The 23,700-nt window shown below is 52.6% G+C and overlaps 17 non-coding genes across 17 annotated transcripts; all 17 read right to left on the bottom strand.

The window, feature by feature from the left end:
• Positions 1-127: 127 nt before the first annotated feature.
• On the bottom strand, positions 128-246 carry LOC126158781 (5S ribosomal RNA). The gene has a single exon (XR_007533764.1). It is a non-coding gene; the product is annotated as a 5S ribosomal RNA (ribosomal RNA).
• A 1,292-nt stretch (positions 247-1,538) lies between these two features.
• On the bottom strand, positions 1,539-1,657 carry LOC126158770 (5S ribosomal RNA). The gene has a single exon (XR_007533753.1). It is a non-coding gene; the product is annotated as a 5S ribosomal RNA (ribosomal RNA).
• Positions 1,658-2,949: 1,292 nt separating this feature from the next.
• On the bottom strand, positions 2,950-3,068 carry LOC126158758 (5S ribosomal RNA). The gene has a single exon (XR_007533742.1). It is a non-coding gene; the product is annotated as a 5S ribosomal RNA (ribosomal RNA).
• A 1,292-nt stretch (positions 3,069-4,360) lies between these two features.
• Positions 4,361-4,479, bottom strand: LOC126158746 (5S ribosomal RNA). The gene has a single exon (XR_007533731.1). It is a non-coding gene; the product is annotated as a 5S ribosomal RNA (ribosomal RNA).
• Positions 4,480-5,771: 1,292 nt separating this feature from the next.
• LOC126158735 (5S ribosomal RNA) lies at positions 5,772-5,890 on the bottom strand. Its single transcript, XR_007533720.1, has one exon. It is a non-coding gene; the product is annotated as a 5S ribosomal RNA (ribosomal RNA).
• Positions 5,891-7,181: 1,291 nt separating this feature from the next.
• LOC126158723 (5S ribosomal RNA) lies at positions 7,182-7,300 on the bottom strand. The gene has a single exon (XR_007533709.1). It is a non-coding gene; the product is annotated as a 5S ribosomal RNA (ribosomal RNA).
• A 1,292-nt stretch (positions 7,301-8,592) lies between these two features.
• Positions 8,593-8,711, bottom strand: LOC126158710 (5S ribosomal RNA). Its single transcript, XR_007533697.1, has one exon. It is a non-coding gene; the product is annotated as a 5S ribosomal RNA (ribosomal RNA).
• Positions 8,712-10,003: 1,292 nt separating this feature from the next.
• LOC126158698 (5S ribosomal RNA) lies at positions 10,004-10,122 on the bottom strand. Its single transcript, XR_007533686.1, has one exon. It is a non-coding gene; the product is annotated as a 5S ribosomal RNA (ribosomal RNA).
• Positions 10,123-11,414: 1,292 nt separating this feature from the next.
• LOC126158687 (5S ribosomal RNA) lies at positions 11,415-11,533 on the bottom strand. The gene has a single exon (XR_007533675.1). It is a non-coding gene; the product is annotated as a 5S ribosomal RNA (ribosomal RNA).
• Positions 11,534-12,825: 1,292 nt separating this feature from the next.
• LOC126158675 (5S ribosomal RNA) lies at positions 12,826-12,944 on the bottom strand. Its single transcript, XR_007533664.1, has one exon. It is a non-coding gene; the product is annotated as a 5S ribosomal RNA (ribosomal RNA).
• A 1,292-nt stretch (positions 12,945-14,236) lies between these two features.
• Positions 14,237-14,355, bottom strand: LOC126158663 (5S ribosomal RNA). The gene has a single exon (XR_007533653.1). It is a non-coding gene; the product is annotated as a 5S ribosomal RNA (ribosomal RNA).
• Positions 14,356-15,647: 1,292 nt separating this feature from the next.
• LOC126158652 (5S ribosomal RNA) lies at positions 15,648-15,766 on the bottom strand. Its single transcript, XR_007533642.1, has one exon. It is a non-coding gene; the product is annotated as a 5S ribosomal RNA (ribosomal RNA).
• A 1,292-nt stretch (positions 15,767-17,058) lies between these two features.
• LOC126158640 (5S ribosomal RNA) lies at positions 17,059-17,177 on the bottom strand. Its single transcript, XR_007533631.1, has one exon. It is a non-coding gene; the product is annotated as a 5S ribosomal RNA (ribosomal RNA).
• Positions 17,178-18,469: 1,292 nt separating this feature from the next.
• On the bottom strand, positions 18,470-18,588 carry LOC126158628 (5S ribosomal RNA). Its single transcript, XR_007533620.1, has one exon. It is a non-coding gene; the product is annotated as a 5S ribosomal RNA (ribosomal RNA).
• A 1,292-nt stretch (positions 18,589-19,880) lies between these two features.
• On the bottom strand, positions 19,881-19,999 carry LOC126158616 (5S ribosomal RNA). Its single transcript, XR_007533609.1, has one exon. It is a non-coding gene; the product is annotated as a 5S ribosomal RNA (ribosomal RNA).
• Positions 20,000-21,291: 1,292 nt separating this feature from the next.
• On the bottom strand, positions 21,292-21,410 carry LOC126158605 (5S ribosomal RNA). The gene has a single exon (XR_007533598.1). It is a non-coding gene; the product is annotated as a 5S ribosomal RNA (ribosomal RNA).
• A 1,293-nt stretch (positions 21,411-22,703) lies between these two features.
• On the bottom strand, positions 22,704-22,821 carry LOC126158886 (5S ribosomal RNA). Its single transcript, XR_007533862.1, has one exon. It is a non-coding gene; the product is annotated as a 5S ribosomal RNA (ribosomal RNA).
• Positions 22,822-23,700: the final 879 nt, after the last annotated feature.

Below are 23,700 nucleotides of genomic sequence, written 5' to 3'. Positions count from 1 at the left end.
AATTTCGTATCTTACGTTTAATACAGTACTTTAAAATGCTTGTGGAAGCATCTTTGTCGACACCTGAAAGTTATTATGAAAAGAGGCCTGGCAGGTGTAGCGACGTAAAAATGAAAAAATGAGAAAGAGCCAACAGCACGCGGTGTTCCCAGGCGGTCACCCATCCAAGTACTAACCGCGCCCGATGTTGCTTAACTTCGGTGATCGGACGAGAACCGGTGTAGTCAACATGGTATGGCCGTTGGCGTCCTTATACTGTAGCCGCACCACGGAGGAAGCATTCGCCTCTTCTCCCAACACACGCAATCGCCGCTTTCCGTGGCACATTTGACGCAAAGCGCGTCTTTCCACCTCGAAGGTGGCGCGGAGTGCGCGCTCGCCTCGGCGTCTCATAGGCGACTGCCGAACGTAGGTGAGACGCACAACACAGCTGCTCGATGCACCGCCTGTCATTCGTTTGGTGCGTGCGGCCTCCGACACCCACTGGCGACGCGCCTTGTTCCTGTTATCCGGCGCAGGGCTTGCGCGCGGCCGGGCGGCGGGGGCACTGCGCGGGGTGTTGCAGTGTCCTGCTGGACCGACGGAAGCTTTCTCACCTGCCTGACACACGCCGCGCTTCCAGATTTATGCGTAATTTGCGCGGTGCATTTGCATTCGCGCCTGTCCCCCCTCCCGTCCCGACTTGTCCCGACTTTGCTCGACTGCCGCTCGCTGCCGCTCGGGTCGCGGCCCATATGACAGCACAAGCACGAGAAACATCTGCGAGACGGGCGCGGGCCTGACCGGCGTGTCCGAGACGCCGTGGGCGGCCGTTCGGAGCTACTAGAGCAGCGCTGTGCCGTGCCATGGAAAGGTGCGAAACCAAGGACAGAAGACACAGAATTTTTGTTTACAAATTTGCACGTGTACACTGCTACAAAACAATAAGCCCGGACGTATTTCGGAACATTTCTGCCGCTTAATACTGTTTTGTTATTTCCAGAGACACTTTGGAAATCTTCCTTGGCACACGCTTCTTCAAACTGAGTTCCCTAATATCGTATCTTTTGTTTATTACAACAGATTTAAGTCATTGTGGAAACATCTTTGTCGCATCGGAAAGGTAGCGTGAAGAGACGGCTGGCAGGGCTGGCGACAAGAAAGCAAAATATGAAGACAGCCAGAGGTCCCAGGCAGTCGCCGATCCGAATACTAACGTTGTTGCTTAACTTGGGTGATGGCACGAGAACGGTTGGTTTTTTTTTATTTATTTATTTATTTAGTTACTTTTCGGAATTTAGCACTGCTGCGTAACAGTAGGCTCTGGCGCATTTCAAGAACACATCTGTCGATTGGTAGTGTTTTGTCATTTTCAACGAGTTCCTAGCACTCTTCCTTCGCGCATTCTTACTCAAACCGAGTTCATTACCGTAATTTCGTATCTTACGTTTAATACAGTACTTTAAAATGCTTGTGGAAGCATCTTTGTCGACACCTGAAAGTTATTATGAAAAGAGGCCTGGCAGGTGTAGCGACGTAAAAATGAAAAAATGAGAAAGAGCCAACAGCACGCGGTGTTCCCAGGCGGTCACCCATCCAAGTACTAACCGCGCCCGATGTTGCTTAACTTCGGTGATCGGACGAGAACCGGTGTAGTCAACATGGTATGGCCGTTGGCGTCCTTATACTGTAGCCGCACCACGGAGGAAGCATTCGCCTCTTCTCCCAACACACGCAATCGCCGCTTTCCGTGGCACATTTGACGCAAAGCGCGTCTTTCCACCTCGAAGGTGGCGCGGAGTGCGCGCTCGCCTCGGCGTCTCATAGGCGACTGCCGAACGTAGGTGAGACGCACAACACAGCTGCTCGATGCACCGCCTGTCATTCGTTTGGTGCGTGCGGCCTCCGACACCCACTGGCGACGCGCCTTGTTCCTGTTATCCGGCGCAGGGCTTGCGCGCGGCCGGGCGGCGGGGGCACTGCGCGGGGTGTTGCAGTGTCCTGCTGGACCGACGGAAGCTTTCTCACCTGCCTGACACACGCCGCGCTTCCAGATTTATGCGTAATTTGCGCGGTGCATTTGCATTCGCGCCTGTCCCCCCTCCCGTCCCGACTTGTCCCGACTTTGCTCGACTGCCGCTCGCTGCCGCTCGGGTCGCGGCCCATATGACAGCACAAGCACGAGAAACATCTGCGAGACGGGCGCGGGCCTGACCGGCGTGTCCGAGACGCCGTGGGCGGCCGTTCGGAGCTACTAGAGCAGCGCTGTGCCGTGCCATGGAAAGGTGCGAAACCAAGGACAGAAGACACAGAATTTTTGTTTACAAATTTGCACGTGTACACTGCTACAAAACAATAAGCCCGGACGTATTTCGGAACATTTCTGCCGCTTAATACTGTTTTGTTATTTCCAGAGACACTTTGGAAATCTTCCTTGGCACACGCTTCTTCAAACTGAGTTCCCTAATATCGTATCTTTTGTTTATTACAACAGATTTAAGTCATTGTGGAAACATCTTTGTCGCATCGGAAAGGTAGCGTGAAGAGACGGCTGGCAGGGCTGGCGACAAGAAAGCAAAATATGAAGACAGCCAGAGGTCCCAGGCAGTCGCCGATCCGAATACTAACGTTGTTGCTTAACTTGGGTGATGGCACGAGAACGGTTGGTTTTTTTTTATTTATTTATTTATTTAGTTACTTTTCGGAATTTAGCACTGCTGCGTAACAGTAGGCTCTGGCGCATTTCAAGAACACATCTGTCGATTGGTAGTGTTTTGTCATTTTCAACGAGTTCCTAGCACTCTTCCTTCGCGCATTCTTACTCAAACCGAGTTCATTACCGTAATTTCGTATCTTACGTTTAATACAGTACTTTAAAATGCTTGTGGAAGCATCTTTGTCGACACCTGAAAGTTATTATGAAAAGAGGCCTGGCAGGTGTAGCGACGTAAAAATGAAAAAATGAGAAAGAGCCAACAGCACGCGGTGTTCCCAGGCGGTCACCCATCCAAGTACTAACCGCGCCCGATGTTGCTTAACTTCGGTGATCGGACGAGAACCGGTGTAGTCAACATGGTATGGCCGTTGGCGTCCTTATACTGTAGCCGCACCACGGAGGAAGCATTCGCCTCTTCTCCCAACACACGCAATCGCCGCTTTCCGTGGCACATTTGACGCAAAGCGCGTCTTTCCACCTCGAAGGTGGCGCGGAGTGCGCGCTCGCCTCGGCGTCTCATAGGCGACTGCCGAACGTAGGTGAGACGCACAACACAGCTGCTCGATGCACCGCCTGTCATTCGTTTGGTGCGTGCGGCCTCCGACACCCACTGGCGACGCGCCTTGTTCCTGTTATCCGGCGCAGGGCTTGCGCGCGGCCGGGCGGCGGGGGCACTGCGCGGGGTGTTGCAGTGTCCTGCTGGACCGACGGAAGCTTTCTCACCTGCCTGACACACGCCGCGCTTCCAGATTTATGCGTAATTTGCGCGGTGCATTTGCATTCGCGCCTGTCCCCCCTCCCGTCCCGACTTGTCCCGACTTTGCTCGACTGCCGCTCGCTGCCGCTCGGGTCGCGGCCCATATGACAGCACAAGCACGAGAAACATCTGCGAGACGGGCGCGGGCCTGACCGGCGTGTCCGAGACGCCGTGGGCGGCCGTTCGGAGCTACTAGAGCAGCGCTGTGCCGTGCCATGGAAAGGTGCGAAACCAAGGACAGAAGACACAGAATTTTTGTTTACAAATTTGCACGTGTACACTGCTACAAAACAATAAGCCCGGACGTATTTCGGAACATTTCTGCCGCTTAATACTGTTTTGTTATTTCCAGAGACACTTTGGAAATCTTCCTTGGCACACGCTTCTTCAAACTGAGTTCCCTAATATCGTATCTTTTGTTTATTACAACAGATTTAAGTCATTGTGGAAACATCTTTGTCGCATCGGAAAGGTAGCGTGAAGAGACGGCTGGCAGGGCTGGCGACAAGAAAGCAAAATATGAAGACAGCCAGAGGTCCCAGGCAGTCGCCGATCCGAATACTAACGTTGTTGCTTAACTTGGGTGATGGCACGAGAACGGTTGGTTTTTTTTTATTTATTTATTTATTTAGTTACTTTTCGGAATTTAGCACTGCTGCGTAACAGTAGGCTCTGGCGCATTTCAAGAACACATCTGTCGATTGGTAGTGTTTTGTCATTTTCAACGAGTTCCTAGCACTCTTCCTTCGCGCATTCTTACTCAAACCGAGTTCATTACCGTAATTTCGTATCTTACGTTTAATACAGTACTTTAAAATGCTTGTGGAAGCATCTTTGTCGACACCTGAAAGTTATTATGAAAAGAGGCCTGGCAGGTGTAGCGACGTAAAAATGAAAAAATGAGAAAGAGCCAACAGCACGCGGTGTTCCCAGGCGGTCACCCATCCAAGTACTAACCGCGCCCGATGTTGCTTAACTTCGGTGATCGGACGAGAACCGGTGTAGTCAACATGGTATGGCCGTTGGCGTCCTTATACTGTAGCCGCACCACGGAGGAAGCATTCGCCTCTTCTCCCAACACACGCAATCGCCGCTTTCCGTGGCACATTTGACGCAAAGCGCGTCTTTCCACCTCGAAGGTGGCGCGGAGTGCGCGCTCGCCTCGGCGTCTCATAGGCGACTGCCGAACGTAGGTGAGACGCACAACACAGCTGCTCGATGCACCGCCTGTCATTCGTTTGGTGCGTGCGGCCTCCGACACCCACTGGCGACGCGCCTTGTTCCTGTTATCCGGCGCAGGGCTTGCGCGCGGCCGGGCGGCGGGGGCACTGCGCGGGGTGTTGCAGTGTCCTGCTGGACCGACGGAAGCTTTCTCACCTGCCTGACACACGCCGCGCTTCCAGATTTATGCGTAATTTGCGCGGTGCATTTGCATTCGCGCCTGTCCCCCCTCCCGTCCCGACTTGTCCCGACTTTGCTCGACTGCCGCTCGCTGCCGCTCGGGTCGCGGCCCATATGACAGCACAAGCACGAGAAACATCTGCGAGACGGGCGCGGGCCTGACCGGCGTGTCCGAGACGCCGTGGGCGGCCGTTCGGAGCTACTAGAGCAGCGCTGTGCCGTGCCATGGAAAGGTGCGAAACCAAGGACAGAAGACACAGAATTTTTGTTTACAAATTTGCACGTGTACACTGCTACAAAACAATAAGCCCGGACGTATTTCGGAACATTTCTGCCGCTTAATACTGTTTTGTTATTTCCAGAGACACTTTGGAAATCTTCCTTGGCACACGCTTCTTCAAACTGAGTTCCCTAATATCGTATCTTTTGTTTATTACAACAGATTTAAGTCATTGTGGAAACATCTTTGTCGCATCGGAAAGGTAGCGTGAAGAGACGGCTGGCAGGGCTGGCGACAAGAAAGCAAAATATGAAGACAGCCAGAGGTCCCAGGCAGTCGCCGATCCGAATACTAACGTTGTTGCTTAACTTGGGTGATGGCACGAGAACGGTTGGTTTTTTTTTATTTATTTATTTATTTAGTTACTTTTCGGAATTTAGCACTGCTGCGTAACAGTAGGCTCTGGCGCATTTCAAGAACACATCTGTCGATTGGTAGTGTTTTGTCATTTTCAACGAGTTCCTAGCACTCTTCCTTCGCGCATTCTTACTCAAACCGAGTTCATTACCGTAATTTCGTATCTTACGTTTAATACAGTACTTTAAAATGCTTGTGGAAGCATCTTTGTCGACACCTGAAAGTTATTATGAAAAGAGGCCTGGCAGGTGTAGCGACGTAAAAATGAAAAAATGAGAAAGAGCCAACAGCACGCGGTGTTCCCAGGCGGTCACCCATCCAAGTACTAACCGCGCCCGATGTTGCTTAACTTCGGTGATCGGACGAGAACCGGTGTAGTCAACATGGTATGGCCGTTGGCGTCCTTATACTGTAGCCGCACCACGGAGGAAGCATTCGCCTCTTCTCCCAACACACGCAATCGCCGCTTTCCGTGGCACATTTGACGCAAAGCGCGTCTTTCCACCTCGAAGGTGGCGCGGAGTGCGCGCTCGCCTCGGCGTCTCATAGGCGACTGCCGAACGTAGGTGAGACGCACAACACAGCTGCTCGATGCACCGCCTGTCATTCGTTTGGTGCGTGCGGCCTCCGACACCCACTGGCGACGCGCCTTGTTCCTGTTATCCGGCGCAGGGCTTGCGCGCGGCCGGGCGGCGGGGGCACTGCGCGGGGTGTTGCAGTGTCCTGCTGGACCGACGGAAGCTTTCTCACCTGCCTGACACACGCCGCGCTTCCAGATTTATGCGTAATTTGCGCGGTGCATTTGCATTCGCGCCTGTCCCCCCTCCCGTCCCGACTTGTCCCGACTTTGCTCGACTGCCGCTCGCTGCCGCTCGGGTCGCGGCCCATATGACAGCACAAGCACGAGAAACATCTGCGAGACGGGCGCGGGCCTGACCGGCGTGTCCGAGACGCCGTGGGCGGCCGTTCGGAGCTACTAGAGCAGCGCTGTGCCGTGCCATGGAAAGGTGCGAAACCAAGGACAGAAGACACAGAATTTTTGTTTACAAATTTGCACGTGTACACTGCTACAAAACAATAAGCCCGGACGTATTTCGGAACATTTCTGCCGCTTAATACTGTTTTGTTATTTCCAGAGACACTTTGGAAATCTTCCTTGGCACACGCTTCTTCAAACTGAGTTCCCTAATATCGTATCTTTTGTTTATTACAACAGATTTAAGTCATTGTGGAAACATCTTTGTCGCATCGGAAAGGTAGCGTGAAGAGACGGCTGGCAGGGCTGGCGACAAGAAAGCAAAATATGAAGACAGCCAGAGGTCCCAGGCAGTCGCCGATCCGAATACTAACGTTGTTGCTTAACTTGGGTGATGGCACGAGAACGGTTGGTTTTTTTTTATTTATTTATTTATTTAGTTACTTTTCGGAATTTAGCACTGCTGCGTAACAGTAGGCTCTGGCGCATTTCAAGAACACATCTGTCGATTGGTAGTGTTTTGTCATTTTCAACGAGTTCCTAGCACTCTTCCTTCGCGCATTCTTACTCAAACCGAGTTCATTACCGTAATTTCTATCTTACGTTTAATACAGTACTTTAAAATGCTTGTGGAAGCATCTTTGTCGACACCTGAAAGTTATTATGAAAAGAGGCCTGGCAGGTGTAGCGACGTAAAAATGAAAAAATGAGAAAGAGCCAACAGCACGCGGTGTTCCCAGGCGGTCACCCATCCAAGTACTAACCGCGCCCGATGTTGCTTAACTTCGGTGATCGGACGAGAACCGGTGTAGTCAACATGGTATGGCCGTTGGCGTCCTTATACTGTAGCCGCACCACGGAGGAAGCATTCGCCTCTTCTCCCAACACACGCAATCGCCGCTTTCCGTGGCACATTTGACGCAAAGCGCGTCTTTCCACCTCGAAGGTGGCGCGGAGTGCGCGCTCGCCTCGGCGTCTCATAGGCGACTGCCGAACGTAGGTGAGACGCACAACACAGCTGCTCGATGCACCGCCTGTCATTCGTTTGGTGCGTGCGGCCTCCGACACCCACTGGCGACGCGCCTTGTTCCTGTTATCCGGCGCAGGGCTTGCGCGCGGCCGGGCGGCGGGGGCACTGCGCGGGGTGTTGCAGTGTCCTGCTGGACCGACGGAAGCTTTCTCACCTGCCTGACACACGCCGCGCTTCCAGATTTATGCGTAATTTGCGCGGTGCATTTGCATTCGCGCCTGTCCCCCCTCCCGTCCCGACTTGTCCCGACTTTGCTCGACTGCCGCTCGCTGCCGCTCGGGTCGCGGCCCATATGACAGCACAAGCACGAGAAACATCTGCGAGACGGGCGCGGGCCTGACCGGCGTGTCCGAGACGCCGTGGGCGGCCGTTCGGAGCTACTAGAGCAGCGCTGTGCCGTGCCATGGAAAGGTGCGAAACCAAGGACAGAAGACACAGAATTTTTGTTTACAAATTTGCACGTGTACACTGCTACAAAACAATAAGCCCGGACGTATTTCGGAACATTTCTGCCGCTTAATACTGTTTTGTTATTTCCAGAGACACTTTGGAAATCTTCCTTGGCACACGCTTCTTCAAACTGAGTTCCCTAATATCGTATCTTTTGTTTATTACAACAGATTTAAGTCATTGTGGAAACATCTTTGTCGCATCGGAAAGGTAGCGTGAAGAGACGGCTGGCAGGGCTGGCGACAAGAAAGCAAAATATGAAGACAGCCAGAGGTCCCAGGCAGTCGCCGATCCGAATACTAACGTTGTTGCTTAACTTGGGTGATGGCACGAGAACGGTTGGTTTTTTTTTATTTATTTATTTATTTAGTTACTTTTCGGAATTTAGCACTGCTGCGTAACAGTAGGCTCTGGCGCATTTCAAGAACACATCTGTCGATTGGTAGTGTTTTGTCATTTTCAACGAGTTCCTAGCACTCTTCCTTCGCGCATTCTTACTCAAACCGAGTTCATTACCGTAATTTCGTATCTTACGTTTAATACAGTACTTTAAAATGCTTGTGGAAGCATCTTTGTCGACACCTGAAAGTTATTATGAAAAGAGGCCTGGCAGGTGTAGCGACGTAAAAATGAAAAAATGAGAAAGAGCCAACAGCACGCGGTGTTCCCAGGCGGTCACCCATCCAAGTACTAACCGCGCCCGATGTTGCTTAACTTCGGTGATCGGACGAGAACCGGTGTAGTCAACATGGTATGGCCGTTGGCGTCCTTATACTGTAGCCGCACCACGGAGGAAGCATTCGCCTCTTCTCCCAACACACGCAATCGCCGCTTTCCGTGGCACATTTGACGCAAAGCGCGTCTTTCCACCTCGAAGGTGGCGCGGAGTGCGCGCTCGCCTCGGCGTCTCATAGGCGACTGCCGAACGTAGGTGAGACGCACAACACAGCTGCTCGATGCACCGCCTGTCATTCGTTTGGTGCGTGCGGCCTCCGACACCCACTGGCGACGCGCCTTGTTCCTGTTATCCGGCGCAGGGCTTGCGCGCGGCCGGGCGGCGGGGGCACTGCGCGGGGTGTTGCAGTGTCCTGCTGGACCGACGGAAGCTTTCTCACCTGCCTGACACACGCCGCGCTTCCAGATTTATGCGTAATTTGCGCGGTGCATTTGCATTCGCGCCTGTCCCCCCTCCCGTCCCGACTTGTCCCGACTTTGCTCGACTGCCGCTCGCTGCCGCTCGGGTCGCGGCCCATATGACAGCACAAGCACGAGAAACATCTGCGAGACGGGCGCGGGCCTGACCGGCGTGTCCGAGACGCCGTGGGCGGCCGTTCGGAGCTACTAGAGCAGCGCTGTGCCGTGCCATGGAAAGGTGCGAAACCAAGGACAGAAGACACAGAATTTTTGTTTACAAATTTGCACGTGTACACTGCTACAAAACAATAAGCCCGGACGTATTTCGGAACATTTCTGCCGCTTAATACTGTTTTGTTATTTCCAGAGACACTTTGGAAATCTTCCTTGGCACACGCTTCTTCAAACTGAGTTCCCTAATATCGTATCTTTTGTTTATTACAACAGATTTAAGTCATTGTGGAAACATCTTTGTCGCATCGGAAAGGTAGCGTGAAGAGACGGCTGGCAGGGCTGGCGACAAGAAAGCAAAATATGAAGACAGCCAGAGGTCCCAGGCAGTCGCCGATCCGAATACTAACGTTGTTGCTTAACTTGGGTGATGGCACGAGAACGGTTGGTTTTTTTTTATTTATTTATTTATTTAGTTACTTTTCGGAATTTAGCACTGCTGCGTAACAGTAGGCTCTGGCGCATTTCAAGAACACATCTGTCGATTGGTAGTGTTTTGTCATTTTCAACGAGTTCCTAGCACTCTTCCTTCGCGCATTCTTACTCAAACCGAGTTCATTACCGTAATTTCGTATCTTACGTTTAATACAGTACTTTAAAATGCTTGTGGAAGCATCTTTGTCGACACCTGAAAGTTATTATGAAAAGAGGCCTGGCAGGTGCAGCGACGTAAAAATGAAAAAATGAGAAAGAGCCAACAGCACGCGGTGTTCCCAGGCGGTCACCCATCCAAGTACTAACCGCGCCCGATGTTGCTTAACTTCGGTGATCGGACGAGAACCGGTGTAGTCAACATGGTATGGCCGTTGGCGTCCTTATACTGTAGCCGCACCACGGAGGAAGCATTCGCCTCTTCTCCCAACACACGCAATCGCCGCTTTCCGTGGCACATTTGACGCAAAGCGCGTCTTTCCACCTCGAAGGTGCCGCGGAGTGCGCGCTCGCCTCGGCGTCTCATAGGCGACTGCCGAACGTAGGTGAGACGCACAACACAGCTGCTCGATGCACCGCCTGTCATTCGTTTGGTGCGTGCGGCCTCCGACACCCACTGGCGACGCGCCTTGTTCCTGTTATCCGGCGCAGGGCTTGCGCGCGGCCGGGCGGCGGGGGCACTGCGCGGGGTGTTGCAGTGTCCTGCTGGACCGACGGAAGCTTTCTCACCTGCCTGACACACGCCGCGCTTCCAGATTTATGCGTAATTTGCGCGGTGCATTTGCATTCGCGCCTGTCCCCCCTCCCGTCCCGACTTGTCCCGACTTTGCTCGACTGCCGCTCGCTGCCGCTCGGGTCGCGGCCCATATGACAGCACAAGCACGAGAAACATCTGCGAGACGGGCGCGGGCCTGACCGGCGTGTCCGAGACGCCGTGGGCGGCCGTTCGGAGCTACTAGAGCAGCGCTGTGCCGTGCCATGGAAAGGTGCGAAACCAAGGACAGAAGACACAGAATTTTTGTTTACAAATTTGCACGTGTACACTGCTACAAAACAATAAGCCCGGACGTATTTCGGAACATTTCTGCCGCTTAATACTGTTTTGTTATTTCCAGAGACACTTTGGAAATCTTCCTTGGCACACGCTTCTTCAAACTGAGTTCCCTAATATCGTATCTTTTGTTTATTACAACAGATTTAAGTCATTGTGGAAACATCTTTGTCGCATCGGAAAGGTAGCGTGAAGAGACGGCTGGCAGGGCTGGCGACAAGAAAGCAAAATATGAAGACAGCCAGAGGTCCCAGGCAGTCGCCGATCCGAATACTAACGTTGTTGCTTAACTTGGGTGATGGCACGAGAACGGTTGGTTTTTTTTTATTTATTTATTTATTTAGTTACTTTTCGGAATTTAGCACTGCTGCGTAACAGTAGGCTCTGGCGCATTTCAAGAACACATCTGTCGATTGGTAGTGTTTTGTCATTTTCAACGAGTTCCTAGCACTCTTCCTTCGCGCATTCTTACTCAAACCGAGTTCATTACCGTAATTTCGTATCTTACGTTTAATACAGTACTTTAAAATGCTTGTGGAAGCATCTTTGTCGACACCTGAAAGTTATTATGAAAAGAGGCCTGGCAGGTGTAGCGACGTAAAAATGAAAAAATGAGAAAGAGCCAACAGCACGCGGTGTTCCCAGGCGGTCACCCATCCAAGTACTAACCGCGCCCGATGTTGCTTAACTTCGGTGATCGGACGAGAACCGGTGTAGTCAACATGGTATGGCCGTTGGCGTCCTTATACTGTAGCCGCACCACGGAGGAAGCATTCGCCTCTTCTCCCAACACACGCAATCGCCGCTTTCCGTGGCACATTTGACGCAAAGCGCGTCTTTCCACCTCGAAGGTGGCGCGGAGTGCGCGCTCGCCTCGGCGTCTCATAGGCGACTGCCGAACGTAGGTGAGACGCACAACACAGCTGCTCGATGCACCGCCTGTCATTCGTTTGGTGCGTGCGGCCTCCGACACCCACTGGCGACGCGCCTTGTTCCTGTTATCCGGCGCAGGGCTTGCGCGCGGCCGGGCGGCGGGGGCACTGCGCGGGGTGTTGCAGTGTCCTGCTGGACCGACGGAAGCTTTCTCACCTGCCTGACACACGCCGCGCTTCCAGATTTATGCGTAATTTGCGCGGTGCATTTGCATTCGCGCCTGTCCCCCCTCCCGTCCCGACTTGTCCCGACTTTGCTCGACTGCCGCTCGCTGCCGCTCGGGTCGCGGCCCATATGACAGCACAAGCACGAGAAACATCTGCGAGACGGGCGCGGGCCTGACCGGCGTGTCCGAGACGCCGTGGGCGGCCGTTCGGAGCTACTAGAGCAGCGCTGTGCCGTGCCATGGAAAGGTGCGAAACCAAGGACAGAAGACACAGAATTTTTGTTTACAAATTTGCACGTGTACACTGCTACAAAACAATAAGCCCGGACGTATTTCGGAACATTTCTGCCGCTTAATACTGTTTTGTTATTTCCAGAGACACTTTGGAAATCTTCCTTGGCACACGCTTCTTCAAACTGAGTTCCCTAATATCGTATCTTTTGTTTATTACAACAGATTTAAGTCATTGTGGAAACATCTTTGTCGCATCGGAAAGGTAGCGTGAAGAGACGGCTGGCAGGGCTGGCGACAAGAAAGCAAAATATGAAGACAGCCAGAGGTCCCAGGCAGTCGCCGATCCGAATACTAACGTTGTTGCTTAACTTGGGTGATGGCACGAGAACGGTTGGTTTTTTTTTATTTATTTATTTATTTAGTTACTTTTCGGAATTTAGCACTGCTGCGTAACAGTAGGCTCTGGCGCATTTCAAGAACACATCTGTCGATTGGTAGTGTTTTGTCATTTTCAACGAGTTCCTAGCACTCTTCCTTCGCGCATTCTTACTCAAACCGAGTTCATTACCGTAATTTCGTATCTTACGTTTAATACAGTACTTTAAAATGCTTGTGGAAGCATCTTTGTCGACACCTGAAAGTTATTATGAAAAGAGGCCTGGCAGGTGTAGCGACGTAAAAATGAAAAAATGAGAAAGAGCCAACAGCACGCGGTGTTCCCAGGCGGTCACCCATCCAAGTACTAACCGCGCCCGATGTTGCTTAACTTCGGTGATCGGACGAGAACCGGTGTAGTCAACATGGTATGGCCGTTGGCGTCCTTATACTGTAGCCGCACCACGGAGGAAGCATTCGCCTCTTCTCCCAACACACGCAATCGCCGCTTTCCGTGGCACATTTGACGCAAAGCGCGTCTTTCCACCTCGAAGGTGGCGCGGAGTGCGCGCTCGCCTCGGCGTCTCATAGGCGACTGCCGAACGTAGGTGAGACGCACAACACAGCTGCTCGATGCACCGCCTGTCATTCGTTTGGTGCGTGCGGCCTCCGACACCCACTGGCGACGCGCCTTGTTCCTGTTATCCGGCGCAGGGCTTGCGCGCGGCCGGGCGGCGGGGGCACTGCGCGGGGTGTTGCAGTGTCCTGCTGGACCGACGGAAGCTTTCTCACCTGCCTGACACACGCCGCGCTTCCAGATTTATGCGTAATTTGCGCGGTGCATTTGCATTCGCGCCTGTCCCCCCTCCCGTCCCGACTTGTCCCGACTTTGCTCGACTGCCGCTCGCTGCCGCTCGGGTCGCGGCCCATATGACAGCACAAGCACGAGAAACATCTGCGAGACGGGCGCGGGCCTGACCGGCGTGTCCGAGACGCCGTGGGCGGCCGTTCGGAGCTACTAGAGCAGCGCTGTGCCGTGCCATGGAAAGGTGCGAAACCAAGGACAGAAGACACAGAATTTTTGTTTACAAATTTGCACGTGTACACTGCTACAAAACAATAAGCCCGGACGTATTTCGGAACATTTCTGCCGCTTAATACTGTTTTGTTATTTCCAGAGACACTTTGGAAATCTTCCTTGGCACACGCTTCTTCAAACTGAGTTCCCTAATATCGTATCTTTTGTTTATTACAACAGATTTAAGTCATTGTGGAAACATCTTTGTCGCATCGGAAAGGTAGCGTGAAGAGACGGCTGGCAGGGCTGGCGACAAGAAAGCAAAATATGAAGACAGCCAGAGGTCCCAGGCAGTCGCCGATCCGAATACTAACGTTGTTGCTTAACTTGGGTGATGGCACGAGAACGGTTGGTTTTTTTTTATTTATTTATTTATTTAGTTACTTTTCGGAATTTAGCACTGCTGCGTAACAGTAGGCTCTGGCGCATTTCAAGAACACATCTGTCGATTGGTAGTGTTTTGTCATTTTCAACGAGTTCCTAGCACTCTTCCTTCGCGCATTCTTACTCAAACCGAGTTCATTACCGTAATTTCGTATCTTACGTTTAATACAGTACTTTAAAATGCTTGTGGAAGCATCTTTGTCGACACCTGAAAGTTATTATGAAAAGAGGCCTGGCAGGTGCAGCGACGTAAAAATGAAAAAATGAGAAAGAGCCAACAGCACGCGGTGTTCCCAGGCGGTCACCCATCCAAGTACTAACCGCGCCCGATGTTGCTTAACTTCGGTGATCGGACGAGAACCGGTGTAGTCAACATGGTATGGCCGTTGGCGTCCTTATACTGTAGCCGCACCACGGAGGAAGCATTCGCCTCTTCTCCCAACACACGCAATCGCCGCTTTCCGTGGCACATTTGACGCAAAGCGCGTCTTTCCACCTCGAAGGTGCCGCGGAGTGCGCGCTCGCCTCGGCGTCTCATAGGCGACTGCCGAACGTAGGTGAGACGCACAACACAGCTGCTCGATGCACCGCCTGTCATTCGTTTGGTGCGTGCGGCCTCCGACACCCACTGGCGACGCGCCTTGTTCCTGTTATCCGGCGCAGGGCTTGCGCGCGGCCGGGCGGCGGGGGCACTGCGCGGGGTGTTGCAGTGTCCTGCTGGACCGACGGAAGCTTTCTCACCTGCCTGACACACGCCGCGCTTCCAGATTTATGCGTAATTTGCGCGGTGCATTTGCATTCGCGCCTGTCCCCCCTCCCGTCCCGACTTGTCCCGACTTTGCTCGACTGCCGCTCGCTGCCGCTCGGGTCGCGGCCCATATGACAGCACAAGCACGAGAAACATCTGCGAGACGGGCGCGGGCCTGACCGGCGTGTCCGAGACGCCGTGGGCGGCCGTTCGGAGCTACTAGAGCAGCGCTGTGCCGTGCCATGGAAAGGTGCGAAACCAAGGACAGAAGACACAGAATTTTTGTTTACAAATTTGCACGTGTACACTGCTACAAAACAATAAGCCCGGACGTATTTCGGAACATTTCTGCCGCTTAATACTGTTTTGTTATTTCCAGAGACACTTTGGAAATCTTCCTTGGCACACGCTTCTTCAAACTGAGTTCCCTAATATCGTATCTTTTGTTTATTACAACAGATTTAAGTCATTGTGGAAACATCTTTGTCGCATCGGAAAGGTAGCGTGAAGAGACGGCTGGCAGGGCTGGCGACAAGAAAGCAAAATATGAAGACAGCCAGAGGTCCCAGGCAGTCGCCGATCCGAATACTAACGTTGTTGCTTAACTTGGGTGATGGCACGAGAACGGTTGGTTTTTTTTTATTTATTTATTTATTTAGTTACTTTTCGGAATTTAGCACTGCTGCGTAACAGTAGGCTCTGGCGCATTTCAAGAACACATCTGTCGATTGGTAGTGTTTTGTCATTTTCAACGAGTTCCTAGCACTCTTCCTTCGCGCATTCTTACTCAAACCGAGTTCATTACCGTAATTTCGTATCTTACGTTTAATACAGTACTTTAAAATGCTTGTGGAAGCATCTTTGTCGACACCTGAAAGTTATTATGAAAAGAGGCCTGGCAGGTGCAGCGACGTAAAAATGAAAAAATGAGAAAGAGCCAACAGCACGCGGTGTTCCCAGGCGGTCACCCATCCAAGTACTAACCGCGCCCGATGTTGCTTAACTTCGGTGATCGGACGAGAACCGGTGTAGTCAACATGGTATGGCCGTTGGCGTCCTTATACTGTAGCCGCACCACGGAGGAAGCATTCGCCTCTTCTCCCAACACACGCAATCGCCGCTTTCCGTGGCACATTTGACGCAAAGCGCGTCTTTCCACCTCGAAGGTGCCGCGGAGTGCGCGCTCGCCTCGGCGTCTCATAGGCGACTGCCGAACGTAGGTGAGACGCACAACACAGCTGCTCGATGCACCGCCTGTCATTCGTTTGGTGCGTGCGGCCTCCGACACCCACTGGCGACGCGCCTTGTTCCTGTTATCCGGCGCAGGGCTTGCGCGCGGCCGGGCGGCGGGGGCACTGCGCGGGGTGTTGCAGTGTCCTGCTGGACCGACGGAAGCTTTCTCACCTGCCTGACACACGCCGCGCTTCCAGATTTATGCGTAATTTGCGCGGTGCATTTGCATTCGCGCCTGTCCCCCCTCCCGTCCCGACTTGTCCCGACTTTGCTCGACTGCCGCTCGCTGCCGCTCGGGTCGCGGCCCATATGACAGCACAAGCACGAGAAACATCTGCGAGACGGGCGCGGGCCTGACCGGCGTGTCCGAGACGCCGTGGGCGGCCGTTCGGAGCTACTAGAGCAGCGCTGTGCCGTGCCATGGAAAGGTGCGAAACCAAGGACAGAAGACACAGAATTTTTGTTTACAAATTTGCACGTGTACACTGCTACAAAACAATAAGCCCGGACGTATTTCGGAACATTTCTGCCGCTTAATACTGTTTTGTTATTTCCAGAGACACTTTGGAAATCTTCCTTGGCACACGCTTCTTCAAACTGAGTTCCCTAATATCGTATCTTTTGTTTATTACAACAGATTTAAGTCATTGTGGAAACATCTTTGTCGCATCGGAAAGGTAGCGTGAAGAGACGGCTGGCAGGGCTGGCGACAAGAAAGCAAAATATGAAGACAGCCAGAGGTCCCAGGCAGTCGCCGATCCGAATACTAACGTTGTTGCTTAACTTGGGTGATGGCACGAGAACGGTTGGTTTTTTTTTATTTATTTATTTATTTAGTTACTTTTCGGAATTTAGCACTGCTGCGTAACAGTAGGCTCTGGCGCATTTCAAGAACACATCTGTCGATTGGTAGTGTTTTGTCATTTTCAACGAGTTCCTAGCACTCTTCCTTCGCGCATTCTTACTCAAACCGAGTTCATTACCGTAATTTCGTATCTTACGTTTAATACAGTACTTTAAAATGCTTGTGGAAGCATCTTTGTCGACACCTGAAAGTTATTATGAAAAGAGGCCTGGCAGGTGTAGCGACGTAAAAATGAAAAAATGAGAAAGAGCCAACAGCACGCGGTGTTCCCAGGCGGTCACCCATCCAAGTACTAACCGCGCCCGATGTTGCTTAACTTCGGTGATCGGACGAGAACCGGTGTAGTCAACATGGTATGGCCGTTGGCGTCCTTATAATGTAGCCGCACCACGGAGGAAGCATTCGCCTCTTCTCCCAACACACGCAATCGCCGCTTTCCGTGGCACATTTGACGCAAAGCGCGTCTTTCCACCTCGAAGGTGGCGCGGAGTGCGCGCTCGCCTCGGCGTCTCATAGGCGACTGCCGAACGTAGGTGAGACGCACAACACAGCTGCTCGATGCACCGCCTGTCATTCGTTTGGTGCGTGCGGCCTCCGACACCCACTGGCGACGCGCCTTGTTCCTGTTATCCGGCGCAGGGCTTGCGCGCGGCCGGGCGGCGGGGGCACTGCGCGGGGTGTTGCAGTGTCCTGCTGGACCGACGGAAGCTTTCTCACCTGCCTGACACACGCCGCGCTTCCAGATTTATGCGTAATTTGCGCGGTGCATTTGCATTCGCGCCTGTCCCCCCTCCCGTCCCGACTTGTCCCGACTTTGCTCGACTGCCGCTCGCTGCCGCTCGGGTCGCGGCCCATATGACAGCACAAGCACGAGAAACATCTGCGAGACGGGCGCGGGCCTGACCGGCGTGTCCGAGACGCCGTGGGCGGCCGTTCGGAGCTACTAGAGCAGCGCTGTGCCGTGCCATGGAAAGGTGCGAAACCAAGGACAGAAGACACAGAATTTTTGTTTACAAATTTGCACGTGTACACTGCTACAAAACAATAAGCCCGGACGTATTTCGGAACATTTCTGCCGCTTAATACTGTTTTGTTATTTCCAGAGACACTTTGGAAATCTTCCTTGGCACACGCTTCTTCAAACTGAGTTCCCTAATATCGTATCTTTTGTTTATTACAACAGATTTAAGTCATTGTGGAAACATCTTTGTCGCATCGGAAAGGTAGCGTGAAGAGACGGCTGGCAGGGCTGGCGACAAGAAAGCAAAATATGAAGACAGCCAGAGGTCCCAGGCAGTCGCCGATCCGAATACTAACGTTGTTGCTTAACTTGGGTGATGGCACGAGAACGGTTGGTTTTTTTTTATTTATTTATTTATTTAGTTACTTTTCGGAATTTAGCACTGCTGCGTAACAGTAGGCTCTGGCGCATTTCAAGAACACATCTGTCGATTGGTAGTGTTTTGTCATTTTCAACGAGTTCCTAGCACTCTTCCTTCGCGCATTCTTACTCAAACCGAGTTCATTACCGTAATTTCGTATCTTACGTTTAATACAGTACTTTAAAATGCTTGTGGAAGCATCTTTGTCGACACCTGAAAGTTATTATGAAAAGAGGCCTGGCAGGTGCAGCGACGTAAAAATGAAAAAATGAGAAAGAGCCAACAGCACGCGGTGTTCCCAGGCGGTCACCCATCCAAGTACTAACCGCGCCCGATGTTGCTTAACTTCGGTGATCGGACGAGAACCGGTGTAGTCAACATGGTATGGCCGTTGGCGTCCTTATACTGTAGCCGCACCACGGAGGAAGCATTCGCCTCTTCTCCCAACACACGCAATCGCCGCTTTCCGTGGCACATTTGACGCAAAGCGCGTCTTTCCACCTCGAAGGTGCCGCGGAGTGCGCGCTCGCCTCGGCGTCTCATAGGCGACTGCCGAACGTAGGTGAGACGCACAACACAGCTGCTCGATGCACCGCCTGTCATTCGTTTGGTGCGTGCGGCCTCCGACACCCACTGGCGACGCGCCTTGTTCCTGTTATCCGGCGCAGGGCTTGCGCGCGGCCGGGCGGCGGGGGCACTGCGCGGGGTGTTGCAGTGTCCTGCTGGACCGACGGAAGCTTTCTCACCTGCCTGACACACGCCGCGCTTCCAGATTTATGCGTAATTTGCGCGGTGCATTTGCATTCGCGCCTGTCCCCCCTCCCGTCCCGACTTGTCCCGACTTTGCTCGACTGCCGCTCGCTGCCGCTCGGGTCGCGGCCCATATGACAGCACAAGCACGAGAAACATCTGCGAGACGGGCGCGGGCCTGACCGGCGTGTCCGAGACGCCGTGGGCGGCCGTTCGGAGCTACTAGAGCAGCGCTGTGCCGTGCCATGGAAAGGTGCGAAACCAAGGACAGAAGACACAGAATTTTTGTTTACAAATTTGCACGTGTACACTGCTACAAAACAATAAGCCCGGACGTATTTCGGAACATTTCTGCCGCTTAATACTGTTTTGTTATTTCCAGAGACACTTTGGAAATCTTCCTTGGCACACGCTTCTTCAAACTGAGTTCCCTAATATCGTATCTTTTGTTTATTACAACAGATTTAAGTCATTGTGGAAACATCTTTGTCGCATCGGAAAGGTAGCGTGAAGAGACGGCTGGCAGGGCTGGCGACAAGAAAGCAAAATATGAAGACAGCCAGAGGTCCCAGGCAGTCGCCGATCCGAATACTAACGTTGTTGCTTAACTTGGGTGATGGCACGAGAACGGTTGGTTTTTTTTTATTTATTTATTTATTTAGTTACTTTTCGGAATTTAGCACTGCTGCGTAACAGTAGGCTCTGGCGCATTTCAAGAACACATCTGTCGATTGGTAGTGTTTTGTCATTTTCAACGAGTTCCTAGCACTCTTCCTTCGCGCATTCTTACTCAAACCGAGTTCATTACCGTAATTTCGTATCTTACGTTTAATACAGTACTTTAAAATGCTTGTGGAAGCATCTTTGTCGACACCTGAAAGTTATTATGAAAAGAGGCCTGGCAGGTGCAGCGACGTAAAAATGAAAAAATGAGAAAGAGCCAACAGCACGCGGTGTTCCCAGGCGGTCACCCATCCAAGTACTAACCGCGCCCGATGTTGCTTAACTTCGGTGATCGGACGAGAACCGGTGTAGTCAACATGGTATGGCCGTTGGCGTCCTTATACTGTAGCCGCACCACGGAGGAAGCATTCGCCTCTTCTCCCAACACACGCAATCGCCGCTTTCCGTGGCACATTTGACGCAAAGCGCGTCTTTCCACCTCGAAGGTGCCGCGGAGTGCGCGCTCGCCTCGGCGTCTCATAGGCGACTGCCGAACGTAGGTGAGACGCACAACACAGCTGCTCGATGCACCGCCTGTCATTCGTTTGGTGCGTGCGGCCTCCGACACCCACTGGCGACGCGCCTTGTTCCTGTTATCCGGCGCAGGGCTTGCGCGCGGCCGGGCGGCGGGGGCACTGCGCGGGGTGTTGCAGTGTCCTGCTGGACCGACGGAAGCTTTCTCACCTGCCTGACACACGCCGCGCTTCCAGATTTATGCGTAATTTGCGCGGTGCATTTGCATTCGCGCCTGTCCCCCCTCCCGTCCCGACTTGTCCCGACTTTGCTCGACTGCCGCTCGCTGCCGCTCGGGTCGCGGCCCATATGACAGCACAAGCACGAGAAACATCTGCGAGACGGGCGCGGGCCTGACCGGCGTGTCCGAGACGCCGTGGGCGGCCGTTCGGAGCTACTAGAGCAGCGCTGTGCCGTGCCATGGAAAGGTGCGAAACCAAGGACAGAAGACACAGAATTTTTGTTTACAAATTTGCACGTGTACACTGCTACAAAACAATAAGCCCGGACGTATTTCGGAACATTTCTGCCGCTTAATACTGTTTTGTTATTTCCAGAGACACTTTGGAAATCTTCCTTGGCACACGCTTCTTCAAACTGAGTTCCCTAATATCGTATCTTTTGTTTATTACAACAGATTTAAGTCATTGTGGAAACATCTTTGTCGCATCGGAAAGGTAGCGTGAAGAGACGGCTGGCAGGGCTGGCGACAAGAAAGCAAAATATGAAGACAGCCAGAGGTCCCAGGCAGTCGCCGATCCGAATACTAACGTTGTTGCTTAACTTGGGTGATGGCACGAGAACGGTTGGTTTTTTTTTATTTATTTATTTATTTAGTTACTTTTCGGAATTTAGCACTGCTGCGTAACAGTAGGCTCTGGCGCATTTCAAGAACACATCTGTCGATTGGTAGTGTTTTGTCATTTTCAACGAGTTCCTAGCACTCTTCCTTCGCGCATTCTTACTCAAACCGAGTTCATTACCGTAATTTCGTATCTTACGTTTAATACAGTACTTTAAAATGCTTGTGGAAGCATCTTTGTCGACACCTGAAAGTTATTATGAAAAGAGGCCTGGCAGGTGTAGCGACGTAAAAATGAAAAAATGAGAAAGAGCCAACAGCACGCGGTGTTCCCAGGCGGTCACCCATCCAAGTACTAACCGCGCCCGATGTTGCTTAACTTCGGTGATCGGACGAGAACCGGTGTAGTCAACATGGTATGGCCGTTGGCGTCCTTATAATGTAGCCGCACCACGGAGGAAGCATTCGCCTCTTCTCCCAACACACGCAATCGCCGCTTTCCGTGGCACATTTGACGCAAAGCGCGTCTTTCCACCTCGAAGGTGGCGCGGAGTGCGCGCTCGCCTCGGCGTCTCATAGGCGACTGCCGAACGTAGGTGAGACGCACAACACAGCTGCTCGATGCACCGCCTGTCATTCGTTTGGTGCGTGCGGCCTCCGACACCCACTGGCGACGCGCCTTGTTCCTGTTATCCGGCGCAGGGCTTGCGCGCGGCCGGGCGGCGGGGGCACTGCGCGGGGTGTTGCAGTGTCCTGCTGGACCGACGGAAGCTTTCTCACCTGCCTGACACACGCCGCGCTTCCAGATTTATGCGTAATTTGCGCGGTGCATTTGCATTCGCGCCTGTCCCCCCCTCCCGTCCCGACTTGTCCCGACTTTGCTCGACTGCCGCTCGCTGCCGCTCGGGTCGCGGCCCATATGACAGCACAAGCACGAGAAACATCTGCGAGACGGGCGCGGGCCTGACCGGCGTGTCCGAGACGCCGTGGGCGGCCGTTCGGAGCTACTAGAGCAGCGCTGTGCCGTGCCATGGAAAGGTGCGAAACCAAGGACAGAAGACACAGAATTTTTGTTTACAAATTTGCACGTGTACACTGCTACAAAACAATAAGCCCGGACGTATTTCGGAACATTTCTGCCGCTTAATACTGTTTTGTTATTTCCAGAGACACTTTGGAAATCTTCCTTGGCACACGCTTCTTCAAACTGAGTTCCCTAATATCGTATCTTTTGTTTATTACAACAGATTTAAGTCATTGTGGAAACATCTTTGTCGCATCGGAAAGGTAGCGTGAAGAGACGGCTGGCAGGGCTGGCGACAAGAAAGCAAAATATGAAGACAGCCAGAGGTCCCAGGCAGTCGCCGATCCGAATACTAACGTTGTTGCTTAACTTGGGTGATGGCACGAGAACGGTTGGTTTTTTTTTATTTATTTATTTATTTAGTTACTTTTCGGAATTTAGCACTGCTGCGTAACAGTAGGCTCTGGCGCATTTCAAGAACACATCTGTCGATTGGTAGTGTTTTGTCATTTTCAACGAGTTCCTAGCACTCTTCCTTCGCGCATTCTTACTCAAACCGAGTTCATTACCGTAATTTCGTATCTTACGTTTAATACAGTACTTTAAAATGCTTGTGGAAGCATCTTTGTCGACACCTGAAAGTTATTATGAAAAGAGGCCTGGCAGGTGCAGCGACGTAAAAATGAAAAAATGAGAAAGAGCCAACAGCACGCGGTGTTCCAGGCGGTCACCCATCCAAGTACTAACCGCGCCCGATGTTGCTTAACTTCGGTGATCGGACGAGAACCGGTGTAGTCAACATGGTATGGCCGTTGGCGTCCTTATACTGTAGCCGCACCACGGAGGAAGCATTCGCCTCTTCTCCCAACACACGCAATCGCCGCTTTCCGTGGCACATTTGACGCAAAGCGCGTCTTTCCACCTCGAAGGTGCCGCGGAGTGCGCGCTCGCCTCGGCGTCTCATAGGCGACTGCCGAACGTAGGTGAGACGCACAACACAGCTGCTCGATGCACCGCCTGTCATTCGTTTGGTGCGTGCGGCCTCCGACACCCACTGGCGACGCGCCTTGTTCCTGTTATCCGGCGCAGGGCTTGCGCGCGGCCGGGCGGCGGGGGCACTGCGCGGGGTGTTGCAGTGTCCTGCTGGACCGACGGAAGCTTTCTCACCTGCCTGACACACGCCGCGCTTCCAGATTTATGCGTAATTTGCGCGGTGCATTTGCATTCGCGCCTGTCCCCCCTCCCGTCCCGACTTGTCCCGACTTTGCTCGACTGCCGCTCGCTGCCGCTCGGGTCGCGGCCCATATGACAGCACAAGCACGAGAAACATCTGCGAGACGGGCGCGGGCCTGACCGGCGTGTCCGAGACGCCGTGGGCGGCCGTTCGGAGCTACTAGAGCAGCGCTGTGCCGTGCCATGGAAAGGTGCGAAACCAAGGACAGAAGACACAGAATTTTTGTTTACAAATTTGCACGTGTACACTGCTACAAAACAATAAGCCCGGACGTATTTCGGAACATTTCTGCCGCTTAATACTGTTTTGTTATTTCCAGAGACACTTTGGAAATCTTCCTTGGCACACGCTTCTTCAAACTGAGTTCCCTAATATCGTATCTTTTGTTTATTACAACAGATTTAAGTCATTGTGGAAACATCTTTGTCGCATCGGAAAGGTAGCGTGAAGAGACGGCTGCAG

Source organism: Schistocerca cancellata, unplaced genomic scaffold, assembly GCF_023864275.1.
Source record: "Schistocerca cancellata isolate TAMUIC-IGC-003103 unplaced genomic scaffold, iqSchCanc2.1 HiC_scaffold_1114, whole genome shotgun sequence".
Taxonomy (NCBI): domain Eukaryota; kingdom Metazoa; phylum Arthropoda; class Insecta; order Orthoptera; family Acrididae; genus Schistocerca; species Schistocerca cancellata.
Note: the sequence above shows the minus strand (reverse complement) of the source record. Positions and strands in the feature narration are given on the sequence as shown.